This window comes from Tympanuchus pallidicinctus, unplaced genomic scaffold, assembly GCF_026119805.1.
Source record: "Tympanuchus pallidicinctus isolate F22 unplaced genomic scaffold, pur_lepc_1.0 scaffold12, whole genome shotgun sequence".
NCBI classification, from domain to species: Eukaryota; Metazoa; Chordata; class Aves; order Galliformes; family Phasianidae; genus Tympanuchus; species Tympanuchus pallidicinctus.
Window position 1 is genome coordinate 17,369,296 of NW_026294637.1, and position 12,464 is coordinate 17,381,759.

The following is a 12,464-nucleotide window of genomic DNA, read 5'->3' on the forward strand; positions in this document are numbered from 1 at the left end:
CCAGCCTCCCCATTTCATAGCAGCCCAGGCTGCCCAGGGCTCCATCCAACCTGGCCTTGAACACCTCCAGGGATGGACGGGGCATCACAGCCTCTCTGGGCAGCTGTTCCAGCACCTCCCAGTCTCATAGTAAAGAACTTCCCTCTGACAGCCAACCTAAAATCTTCTCTCCCTCAATTCAAAACCACTTCCCCTTCCAAATCTGGAGACTCCTTCACCCCACACTCGCTCCGTCCACCAGCCTCTCCTCCTTTGAAGAGGAGGAAGAAATAAAGCAGAGAGTAATTTGAAGAGAAGCTCCAAAAACTAACAGCCTCCACCATCGGTGCCAATATTTTTTCAGGAAGTCGTAACTTTACACAGAGAAAATTCCAAAGATTTAGAATCCTGGAAATACTACAGAAGGCAGTTTGCTACTCAGACTCCATCCAAGCTGTGGGGACTGCAGGCCTGCAGAGCTGGAGACGGGAGAACTGCAGGGTCTGACAGGGCTACAGGCAACAAATACTTCACTAAAACCCAAATAAAAACTGAGGTCACCCTCCGAACTTTAAAAACAAAGATTAGGTAATAAAGAGCACAAAGCTCAAGAAAGCTGCTCATCTGAAAAATATGCAAAACAACTACATAAAAGTGATTAATTCCAACATTTTAAAGAGGCAGAAGAGAAAAAAAGCTGCCTCTGTTGCTGCTGAGTACAGCTTTCCCAGGAGGAGCCATCCATGGCCTGCAGCTGCGGTCAGTCAGAGCGCTCGCATTGGGGCTGCACCAAGCAGCAGGGCTGGGCAACACCAAAGCCTCACCTCTGCCTCCCACACAGACATATCTCAATCTGTTTCTTACAACAAAAGCTGGGCTGTAAAATTAAGCGATACCTGAAATATCAATCGTATCCCTTTGGCTCCCCTCTTCTGGAATGGCATCCAAGGGCACCAAAGCTAACGTGCACTCCTCATCAGCCTGCGAGAGGCACCTTGTGAAAGAGGACTGCCTCTTCTCGTGCTTCTTTAAGCCCCCAGAACACCAATGGAGGTTTGGCTCATCCCACAAATCCACGGGCACAGTTTCCTTTCTGTGGTGTGACGGCTCTCCCTTCTTAACTTGCTCAGAAAACTAATGCCAAGAACAAACCAGCACCTCCAAGAACTGTCAGAGTTCTGAGATAAAAGCTTGGCAGGCTGATGAGTGCGCACACATCTCTCAGCCCTGCACTGGACGGCCCCAGCAGGATATGGGAGCTGCTGGGGCTTGTGATGGCATGCGCAAAGGGCTGCTGCCTCACTGTGCATCATCCAACCAACAGAAATGTCACAGGAACATCCTCCATCTTCTTGGCAGAACACTGACATTGCTGGGAGAGCTCATAGAAAAAGAGGGACAGAAAAGAAACCTTGAAGCACTGAGCAAAATCATGCAAGCTGCAGGTGTCAGGTACCTAAGTTACAGATACATTTGCAGGAGAGAACCAAATAAGCATTACAGTAAATTACAGCTATTACCTCACATGCACCATAAGGTAAAAAAATGAGTTGTTAGATGACAGCAGAACTGCTCCCATTTCATTGAGATGCAAGTTGGAATGGATAAACACTTCCCTCATGAAACCCAATGGGGACAAACCCAAGAAGTTGCATTACTATGCAGAGAAATACTTTGGTATGAGGCTGTGCTGATGAATGCTCCTCTCTAATATATACACCAAAAACATGGGAAAAGAACAGCTCTCGAGGCCAGCACCACCTACAAACATGCAGCACACAACCCATATAACACAACATGAAGGACTACTGGCTGACACAATCAGCACTGCCCAGGAAGCAGCACCCGCCACTGAAGAGAACACTGCATTACATGGATTCACACTTCATTCTCCATTCTACATGCTCCATTTTGTTTGGGTGCTGATAATGTCCACACGAAGGCCTCCAAGTCAGCTTTGCATGGAGGTGATACAGGCTGGGATGACAGACAGACGTGACACACAGAAGATTGCTATTCATCTCTAGAAAACAACAGCAACTTAAGTAATATCTGAAAGCTTAAGAAATCTCAAGTCCCTTCCACAGAGAGCCCTGGCAGTTGCTCTGGAACCTTTTAGAAAGCAGTAACACAGCCCTTTTCCATCATCTCATCCACAGGGGCTGAGCAGAGCCCTCCTCGATAACCCACGCAGGTTATCTTTCCCAACATGTTTCTGTACAATGCAGTTTCTCAGGCAGAGTGTAGCTTCAGAAGGAATGTCACTGCTATCTCCATTGCTCAGGAACAGCGCTGTTGATTTACATTGATAAACAAAGATAACACACAGCCATGAGCAATGAAGTCTGTCTGCAAAGGACAAGAAAAGCCTGCAGTGTTAACGCTGTTCTGTGCTACAAAGAGAAACAGCAAGCCTATAAAGCACTAAGGGTGAGCAGCAGACTTTTTTTTGTTTGTTTGCTTTTTAAATGCAGCACTTCTTGCTATTTATACGATGCAACTTACAATGACTTGCAATACTGAGTGTAAGAGCATACTTACTGAACGCCGATACCAGAGAGGAACCTGCAGCTGCTCTCTGAAAACAACTGCACAGCCAGGCGAAGCAATCCAACACCTCTCCCAGTCCAGCAGGCAGAGCCACGGTGCTAACGGCCCAGATGCAGGAGAACACACTGCCACTGAGGCTCCAGCACTGCTGTGGGATCTCGCACAGCCCCACTGCCTCACCTTGTACCTGCTGAGCTGCTGCTGGAGGCTTCTCATGGCAACTGTTACTAACAGTATACAGCTCCTGCTGCAAGCGGGTGCCTCCTATCCCCAGCATTCCTGATGCACAGCACTGCAGGAGGCCGCTTGGGAAGAGCTTTGCTCCCACTCATGGAAGTGCTGCAGCAGAGCAGCACTATGGGGTGGCTCAGATGGCAGGGTGAGCACCCCACAGTGGATACAGCTGCAGGTCTGCCTGCCTTGGTGGTAGAAAAAACTCCAAATGGGTGAACCCGTGGGCATAAGAGCACTTCAGGTCATGGCAAGCCTTGTCCTAACATGCCTCTGCTTTCCAAGCTGCCCAAGCAACCTTCCCAAGCCAGAGGTGGTGACCTTGAAACACCCGTTTGCTCATTCCAAGAAGGCCTGCCCTACCACCAGTACAATTATTGCAATCAAAAGACGTGTCACCGACAGCACCTTCAACAGCCCAGCAAGTCTGAGGCTTTCTTGCAAACAACCTGATACTGCACCCCTTGAAACCAATCACAACAACAATCACAAACAGCCACAATATAAAAACACAGTGTTACAGAAGAGAAGCTCTAAGATGGTCAAACTTGATGCCTTGGACGTGCACTCAGTGCTCAGCACAGCGAGCTGCCCCCACTGACCTGCCAGGCCAGCACGCGGCTCCAGCCAGCTGCACAGACAGTGCCTGTGCCCCCTACATGCTGTGCATCTTTGCTCCCCATCAGCTCTCTCCCTGCCTCTGAAAACAGAACATCTACAGTTTACAGTACAAAAGTCATGGAAATAAACTACCTCCTCCAAGCATCATTCCAAACAGCACGACTCACGCTCCTTAACCGTATAGTTACAGACCGACTGACACCGGAGAGCATTGTGCAATCTGTTTTTAAGTAAAAATACCCAGTTCGGCGTAGGGAAGCACAGAGCAAACGGAAAACCAATTACACATGAATTATTCCTCTGCAGAAAAACTTCTGCGCTAGTATTTATTCTGAGATTCGCGTTAAACTTTGAAGTATCTTAAAGGTAGAGCCTTCACAGAGAGGAGTGGTAATTTGCTGGGCATCCCCACCAGCCCAAAGGTTTCTCTGCAGCCAACAGGAGGAAGAGAGAAAGGACAAATCTGCCCAGGGAAAAAAAAGCAGCCAGAAAACCAATAACCACACCAGGACGCTTCCAGCTCCAGAGCTGTAAGATGCTCAAGTGTTTCCATTATTTCAGAAGGGCCTGTTTTGGAATTTACTGGCCGGTAATGAGGAGGATTATGTACTTCCCCTTTTTTAAGCTGCTCTTCTTGCTGTGTTGAAAACCACAGCCATGAAAACCACCAGAAAGAGCACTGACGGACCACGAAGCAAAGTGACAACTCTGCTTGACAGCCTGTTTGGCAGCTGAGGAGACAGCAAGAGCATCAGTGATGCGTGCAGAAACTTCTCTCAGGAGCCAACAGCTCTGAAGTCAACACAGAAGGATGTCCGAATTTGATCACACTAACAGCAAAACAGTGCCTTCTAAATGAATATGAAGGTGTTTTGACAGGAAGAGCCTTGGAGCTGGATGACTGCACCTCAATATGCACACACAGCATTCCATGCCATGTCCCACCTGGCTCCTGGGATGGGCTCGGTACGGCGGCCAGATAAATACAGGCATCCACTCAGGAAAGGACTCGCTAAGGCTCAGAATCACACCTGTTAAAAGGATTTATGGAAACATTTAAAGTGCAATCACAAATCTCTCACTGAGGTGCGCTCCTATACAGCCTCTGTCAAGCACTGCAGCAACCCAGATCTTCCCCAGCATTGAGGAGTTGGCCTTTATCTGCCGAATGCTGTGCTTGTCACTGCATTTCCTATAATAGCAGCAGCTTTATAAAGGAAGGATGTCACCCTTTAGCACCATGCTGACATGCTGCCTCACACAAGGTGTTACCAAAACAAGCACTGCAGAAGCCCACAGTGCGAGGCCTGGCATCACTTTTATGTGTCTGTTTGCTGTGATTCCAAGAGCCTCACTACGTGCACCTCCTGAAATCAACAGTGAGGGCAGCAGGATGGCTTTTCTAACACTGCTACTGGAAGTGTTGCAAAAGCACTGCTGTTAAGGCCCACACATGATGGGCACAGTGCATTTCTATGTATCAGCGTGCCTGGCACCACGATCTGCCATCCCAGTACCACTGCTCTCAGAATGGTTTGGGTTGTAAAGGACCTTTAAGATCACCCAGTTCCACCCCCTGCTCTAGGCAGAGCCCAGGTTGCTCTCAGCCCCATCCAGCCTGGCCTTAAGTGCTTCCAGGGAGCAGCATCCACAGCCTCACTGGGCAACTTGTTCCAGTGTCTCACTGTCCTCACAGCAAAGAATTTCTTCCTAATATCTACTCTAAATCTACCCTCTTCCAGTTTAAACACCCACAGCGCAGTCGCCTGTATCCACACCCCTCAGCCATCGGGCAATCTCAAATCCGCTCAGTCCACTTGCAGAGATATGGGGAAAGAGATTGCTTCAGTGACTCAGCCACTAATCTTCGGCAAAAGGAAGACTGACATTTTTCTCACACGGTCCATAATCTCTGCTTATGACATGCAGAAACCAAAAGGAAACACGCAGGCTACCACGCTAAACCACAATTTATTGGAACAGCAGCTTGAGGTGTCGGACAACTGATTGGCACTGCTAGCACGTAAAACCAAGCACTTCGTCCTTGTCACCGACCCTTCACAAATAGCAGAGCTCTCGCCTCCTTCTCCATTGTAACAGCCAACGAGCAAAGCCTGGTTCCGCTTCGCAGCCTGTATTTTTCCACTCTAAACTTCAAATGATGGTAACAGCAACCCCACATTGTTGTGCTGCTACCGTATGAAATAGCAGAATGTAGATCCCAGTGCTGTGCCAACCCGTGGGGACACGCATCTCTCCTTCCCACGTTACCTTATGGGGCTGGGAGTCAATGTGGCTGCACTCACAGTTCATTGCTGCTGCTGTCAGCCATGGGACGCCACATGTGGCTTGCAGTCAACTCAACATTATTTCTTTGAACTTCATTTCAACTAATAAACCAGCTCTTGGTTTACTGATTACCAATGTTGTATCGTAAGGAGGTTAAAAACACCCGGATCTCTCTGGGTATTCCATCTACACCAACAGCAGCACGGTACCAGCCTTGTTTCCAGTTTCCCTGGTCAAGCATTCTTTTTGCCATCTCCTTCCACACCGCACGTCTTCATGATGTCCATGGCAGCACAGCAGCTCGCACCCCTATACCGCACGTGGGGCTGCGACCCGGCTGCAGTGCCGGGATGCAGGGATGGAAAGGCAGGCGGCAACAGCCAGACGGAACCTCTGGGCCATCCCTGCAGCCCCGGGCTGCCGATCCCAGGCCTGGGGAGAGGCAGGTCTGACAGGCACACGCTGTAAAAGGGAAACGACTGCTGGGGCGAAGCCACCCCAAAGCCGGGTTCGTGTCAGACATCAGTAGGAGCAAGAAAGCAACGACCACGAGGAGGAAAACCGTCGTTTTGTTCTGACTGTAGGGAAAAGGGACACTCAACAGGAAAAAGGAAAAGGAAAGGAGAAAGTCGGGAGCGTTAACCCAGGAACGAGGCAGGGGAGGCACGCTCCAACTCGTTCGTCCGCCAGACAGGACCGCCCCGGGACGGCCGCAGAGCAGCGCCCGCCGGTGCGTCGTCCCGGCGCGGGGCAGAGGAGCGCAGCCGGGCGCCGTCCGCACACAGCGCGCCGCAGCCGAACAAAGGCGCCGCCCGGACGCAACTTCGCTCCGAGCGCGGGGCGCACGGCCGGCCGCCGCCTCCCGGCCCGCGCCGCTCTCCGCCTGCGGACGGAGCGCCTCTGCCGGCGCCGCTCGCCCGCACCTCCCGCCTCCCCCCGCGCGGCCGCGCTCGGGGCCCCGCCGAGGAAACCCGACCCCGCGGCGCCCGAGGGTCGGCCCCCGCGCCTCACCTGACGGGGACTCCCGGCCCCACGGCGCGCTCCCGGGTGCGGCGGCTGCGCGGAGGCTCGCTGAGGGCGGCCGGCCGCCGGGCAGCGCCGCGCCGAGTCCCGGGACGGGCTGCGAGCGCCGCGCCCGCGCGCACCACCAACTCCGGCCGCCGCCGGCCGCGGCACGGCCTCGCCCCCCTCGCGCACGGAGGGGCGGGGCGTCCCCGTCCGCCGCGGCAGCCCATTGGCCAGGGAGAGGCGATGGGGCGGGGCGTGGCCGCGGGCGCGCTCCGGTCCCTCTGGAGGGGAATACTACACGTCCCAGCATGCACCGCGCGCAGCTCCGGCTTCAAAGCAGAGAATCTCCGTGCGAAAGGTAACGGTATTCTTCCGCCCTCGCGAAAAAAGTAGTCCCGGCGTGTAGTTTGGCCTCCCGCCCGAGGCAGTGGAAAGGGAAAAGGAAGGGCAAGAAAGCTCTGCTGGGGTCGGCCCGCGTGCTTCCAGCCCGGGTTCTCTTTGGGGCTTCTCCGGACGGCGGTACGGTGAGGGGCGGAGAGATCCGCGCGGGTGGAGGCGCGGTGATGCGGCTCTGTGAGGGACGCGGCGGCGGCGGCGCGGGGCGGAGGGGACGCGCAGTGCCGGGCCGAGCCCCGCAGGTCAGTGCGGCGGGCTGTGGGGCTGCTCGGCTCTCTCACCGGCCGGGGCGGCCCGGAGAGCAGTGCAGTGCCGAGCTGGGGGCGGCGTGCTGGGACCGGCCCGCCCGGCCTGCCAGGGGCTTCGGGCCTGCGGAGCGGAGCGTGGGGCTGAGCGCACGGCGCGTGTCCGCTGCGTCCTCATCGCCTTCGCGTCCCGTCGGCAATAAAAGACGGCGGTTCCCCGTTCTCCTTAGCCGTTACGTTATTACGTCCCCTCAGTAGTCCCTTAAGGAGCCTTCCTGCCCTTCAGCTCGGTCAAAATAGAGAAACTGCGGTGTGCGACTGAGTCCCGCTGTTCCCTGTGTTAATTTAATCTTTTCGTTCTTCCTGCTTGTGGTGATGGTGTGTAGAGAGCAGCCCGGCAGGTGCCCGTTCCGTGAGAATAGAGCGAGCCCCGCTCCCAGAGCAATGCTTTAGCAACAGAACTGGGTTCAGCCGTGTGTGTGTCACTGTCAGAAGGTGACTAAACGCAAGCTGCTGTGCTTTGCAGTTCCTAAACGTCTTCCATCTTCTGTTCCTGCAGGCCACGTTCCCTCAGCAGGCACGGGCCGTGTCTGACGGCGAAGGCTGCCCAGATTGCTGAGGTGTGCTGAGCTGCCCCGTGCTCAAGGACTGCTGGGTGGAAGCAGTGAGGGTGAGCTGAGCTGTTGCTCCGTACGCACCTGGCGGAGTTATTCCTTCTTGTCCCACTGTAAGCTGATGCAAGTTGCTGAACTCTCCCTGCCCGTTCCCAGGCTGTGGCTGGAGGAGCTTTACTCCCCCCACCTGAAGTATGCGTGGAACCGTGCTGGTTTTTGTAGCATTGAGAAATGTATTTTGGGGCACACACCAGTGCTGAAACAGCACAGGTGGAAGAAGCTGTGCTTAACAGCCATGCAGATGCTCCTGTGATCATCACAGACCACAGAATGGCCAGGGTTGGAATGGACCTCAAAGACCACAAATCTCCAACCCCCTGCCACATGCAGGGCCACCAACCTCCCAGTTTAATGCCAGCCCAGGCTGCCCAGGGTCCCATCCAACCTGGCCTTGAACACCTCCAGCATCTCTGGGCAGCTGTTCCAGCAGCTCACCACTCTTGTAGTAAAGAACTTCCCTCTGACATCCAATCTCAACCTCCCTGAACTCAAAACCATTTCCCCTTGTCCTGCAGTTATCTCCCCTTTCAAAGAGTTGATACCCCTCCTACTTGTAGGCTCCCTCTGCATCACCTCTGAGGGGAAGAGTAACACAGGTGAACAGCGGTGTACATGTTTGAGGAGAGTAGGTGAATTAAGCTTTTTCTGTTGGGTTAGTTCTTGTATCCTAATGAAATGCCCTTTCAACTTCCAATTGGATTGGCTTTGGAGATCTTCCAGAACTAGTTCCTTTAAGCTTTTTTTGTTGTACTTCCATGATTTCCTCTAGAAACAGAAGGGTATTATTTCCTGTGTTGATGGAAACCATTGAACTTTTTAAGAGCTGACTGGTGGCTGATAAAAGCACTGTGGCTCTAAGTGCTTGCTTGGTATGAATTCCCTAAGAACAACTTGTTTTCAGAAATGTTTTTTTTCTTTAATTTTTAAAGCCAGTGGAATTGTGGAAACAGTGAAGGCTGCCTGATAACTCGATCCTGGTTTTTGAGGGCAAAGCAACTGGAACTTATTTATACATTGTCATGGATTGTCAGTGTTGCTACCTGTGAGATAAGTTTGGTGGTGAAAAACTGCAAGCAGACCAGCCCTGTACCAGTCTCTTCTGTAATGATGTGATTGGTGGGGTGTGCCTGTCTGTTAATGGCCTTTTTTAAGGATTAATGTGCATATCCGAAAAGAGTTGCAGAGTTAATACCTGACTTGTAGGGACAACCCTGAGGTTGGATGTTCTGCTTCTGAAGGCTGCTTATGAAATGTTAGATGCCAACAGCCTTTGAGTAACTGCAGTTGCAGCTGGACTGGCTTGGCTTTGTGTGAAGCCTTCACTCAGACTATGAGATGGGAGCAGTTGGGGGTTAGGAGAGGGCAAATGGAGTTGAATGACTGAATGCTGGGTTCTGGATGTTATTAGGAAATCTTCGTTATTCCTTGACCTTACTTCCCCGAATGCTGATGCACTTTAAACAGAGCTTGTCTTTTACAAATGATGGTAAGAATGTTCCCATTAAAGAAACTTAATCAGTGGAAATGTTAAATGGAAGCAGTGTTGTCTTCAAAAAGGCTTATTAAAGGTTTTCATCACAGAAAGAGATGATTCTGCTCTCCTTTGCAGGAGGCCATGGCAGTAGCTGACTTTGGCTGAGCGATTTCAGGTTTTTGAGCCCGGCAGTCTGCGTGGCTTAGAATAAAAACCAAAAAGAAATGCTGTTATACTTCACTGTTTCTGAGATTCTTGTGGGTTGTTTTTCAGTACATGGGAACCTGAGGCGTGGGGATATTCTGTTCTGAAGGCTGTGGTGAGCAATGAGGTGGACAGCTGACACCCTTAACCTGTAGTTCACCAATTGCCATTGCATGAATATCAGAGGAGCTGCTCCAGTGAAAAGGCTGAGTGAGGTGAAGTTGTGTTACCATTGGCAACAATGTGTGAAGTTCATCCTCGAGAGGACGAGGATAGTGAAAGTGTCAGTTATTAACTGGATTCAAGTGGTGTAGGACTGATGGAATTTGTTTCTGACTTGTTCTGTTTTTTATCCCTCTGGTGTTGAATACAGAAGAGTTGTTGGCCGTTTAGTGCCTTCCTGGGTAAAGGTCTGCTCTCGTTGCATTGGTGTGTTTAACTCTGAAAAGTTCATGTATTTAATTATTCTGTGGTATCTGAGGGATTGTCTGTGGCCAAAAGAGACTTGTGACAAAGTATTATTAATCACCTTTGAAATAAGTGATCTACAATATTTGCTAGGACTGGAAATAGGTGTTGCTGTGTCTGGTTTGGGCTTTGTGATGTTCCGTAGGAGCTGGAGCCAGCGAGTCTTAGCTGCTGGTAATCTCTAGTGCCAGTGCTCCTGACAAGCTACTTCAAACAGCTGATGAGATGAAAGTGATGTTAATGTGGGTGCTGAACTAGTTAAGGGATTTGTTCAAGCTGGAAACCAAACATTTGCACGAACACAGAGCTGAGTGCGGCTGGGAGTGAGGAGGAGCAGTAAGGCAGGGCTTGGTAAGGCCCAAGGTGTAACTGGCATCAAGCTGCTGGAGGTACTGGATGGGAGGGAGTACTGCACCTCAGGTCAATACTGATACGATAAACGGTTGCTGAAAGTCCAGCTGAGTTATCCTGATGTTTATCTGACTGTGCAGCAGATGGGGGGATTTCACTGTCAGGAAAGAATTCATCCACTTAATGGCATTGAGTTGCTGTATCTTTGGCTCCTTAAAGCAGCACGCTGCACATCCGTGCATCACTTTTGGTTGGAGAGATACAGGACAGCCCACCTCAGTGCTGCTAGCTGTGATGTGAAGTTGAACTGCATGGGGATAATTGGCTACTGAATGAAACAGTTTCCCAGCTTGTCCCCTGCATGTGGTAGCTGTCCCAGCACGTGCTGGGTGTGAGGGGTATGTATGTATAGACACAAGGTTAAGGATGACCAGTGAGTATCTCTCAATTTTATGGCGAGATCTAAATACGTATGGAAACTTGCAGTACAGCTACTTGCTGTAGTTGGATGGGTTCTCAGTGTGAAGTAGATGGTGGTCACTAGAGGAGAATTAGCTGAATTCAGATCAGTCCCATGGGATTAACTAGTGTTTTTGTGGGTTTTTGTTTGTTGCTCAGAAAAGAAATGTTATTGTTTAGCTTGGAATTTCCCTGGTTACTGTTTCAAAGCTGTGGCGATGAGATGGCATGACGATTCTTCGCCTTGGTGCAGTGTTTGACGAAAACAAGGCATGTCAGTGGATGTTCTGTGAGAATCTGGTTGTTCCATTTGTGTCAGAAGAGGTGAAGTAACCATCTCACGGCTGTGACTCTGGGGCTGTCATTGTTTGTCCATCCAAAGTGAATTTCTGATGAAGTGAAATCAAGGCATCCCACGCTGGTGCTCAGAAGACGTGGTGTCTGGCATCATGATTGGGAAACTCAAGTGTCAGTCTCCATAGCTGGAACAGCAGGGGAGAGTGCTGTGACAAAACAAGCTCTGGTAATAGCATGAGAATATACAACAGAAAAACAGATCAGCATCAAGCCAAGTATTGGAAACTGTAAACTGTGAATCTTCTTTCACACTTTAACTTTGGAGTTTGCTAACATTGCATTTCTGCTGTGAAGGCGGGTGGGGGAAGTGTTCCCAGTATGGGATAAATGGTGCACCGGGGTAGGAGGAAGTCTGTGTGTTAAGTATGCTTTAGTGGTGTGTTTTAATAATACTGCACACCTTTTTCCTTAGTACAGTGGTTCTTTTCTACTTCTCCACAGCTTACTTTTCTTTAAGAACACACATCATCTTCCTTGGATTTGTCTGCACATATCCAGGGCGTTGACAAAGACACCTACCTAAAGGATGACAATTCAGAATTCAGGAGTTAAGGCAGGAAGATATTTCAAGTAAAGCTACCACTGCATCGAATACACAAGTGTCTTCCTAGAGTATCTCATAAGTCACACTATATAGGATTTCTAGATGTGGATGAACACATCTTTGGAGTCTTGAGCTAAGCAGGCGTTTTTAAATGCTCTTCAGTTCTCCTTTAGGTTGTGTGTTGTAATGAGCGAGTTCTGCATTGGTGCTTGCTTCTTGGATCTCAGTGTTTGTCATCACTGCAGCAAAGGAGGGCTCTTACACAGGATCTGAAGGTCTGTGATTCCAAACAGTTCACCCAGGAATAACTTGGCATGCTTAGTGGAGGTGGTGGAGCACAGCATGGAACCATGTGCTTGCACTTTCTGTTGGAGTTCAAACTTTGCCAGGGCAAGATCAAATAATTGTAATAATAGTAGAAATGAGGATGTTGACCTGTGCCTGGCCAGCATTGTAGTTATCTGACGGTGTGACACAGTGGGCTCTCATCAGCCCTGGCATCCAGTTTCTTTCTGTGGCAGGTAACCATATGAAAGGCTTTAGGAGCAGACTGCTGGCTCAGGCTGTGTTACTGCAGTGCTGCAGCTGGAATTGTGCATCTTCTGCTATGGCTG

The 12,464-nt window shown here is 50.6% G+C and overlaps 2 protein-coding genes across 13 annotated transcripts in view; one reads left to right on the forward strand and one right to left on the reverse strand.

The window, feature by feature from the left end:
* The window catches only part of PEAK1 (pseudopodium enriched atypical kinase 1), a 95,896-nt gene extending 89,141 nt beyond the window's left edge, over positions 1-6,755 (reverse strand). For 2 of the 6 annotated variants that reach the window (XM_052672520.1, XM_052672516.1), the window contains exons 1-2: positions 6,682-6,700; positions 4,327-4,412 (exon numbers count right to left, since the gene is read on the reverse strand). The gene's annotated coding sequence lies outside the window, so the exon portion shown is untranslated. Of the gene's footprint in view, positions 1-4,326; positions 4,432-6,681 lie in introns of those variants that run through there. The other 4 variants (XM_052672517.1, XM_052672523.1, XM_052672515.1 and 1 more) reach the window with 4 other exon arrangements.
* A 180-nt stretch (positions 6,756-6,935) lies between these two features.
* The window catches only part of HMG20A (high mobility group 20A), a 37,751-nt gene continuing 32,222 nt past the window's right edge, over positions 6,936-12,464 (forward strand). For 3 of the 7 annotated variants that reach the window (XR_008203919.1, XM_052672531.1, XM_052672537.1), the window contains exons 1-2: positions 7,221-7,316; positions 7,879-7,989. The gene's annotated coding sequence lies outside the window, so the exon portion shown is untranslated. The other 4 variants (XM_052672532.1, XM_052672533.1, XM_052672534.1 and 1 more) reach the window with 4 other exon arrangements.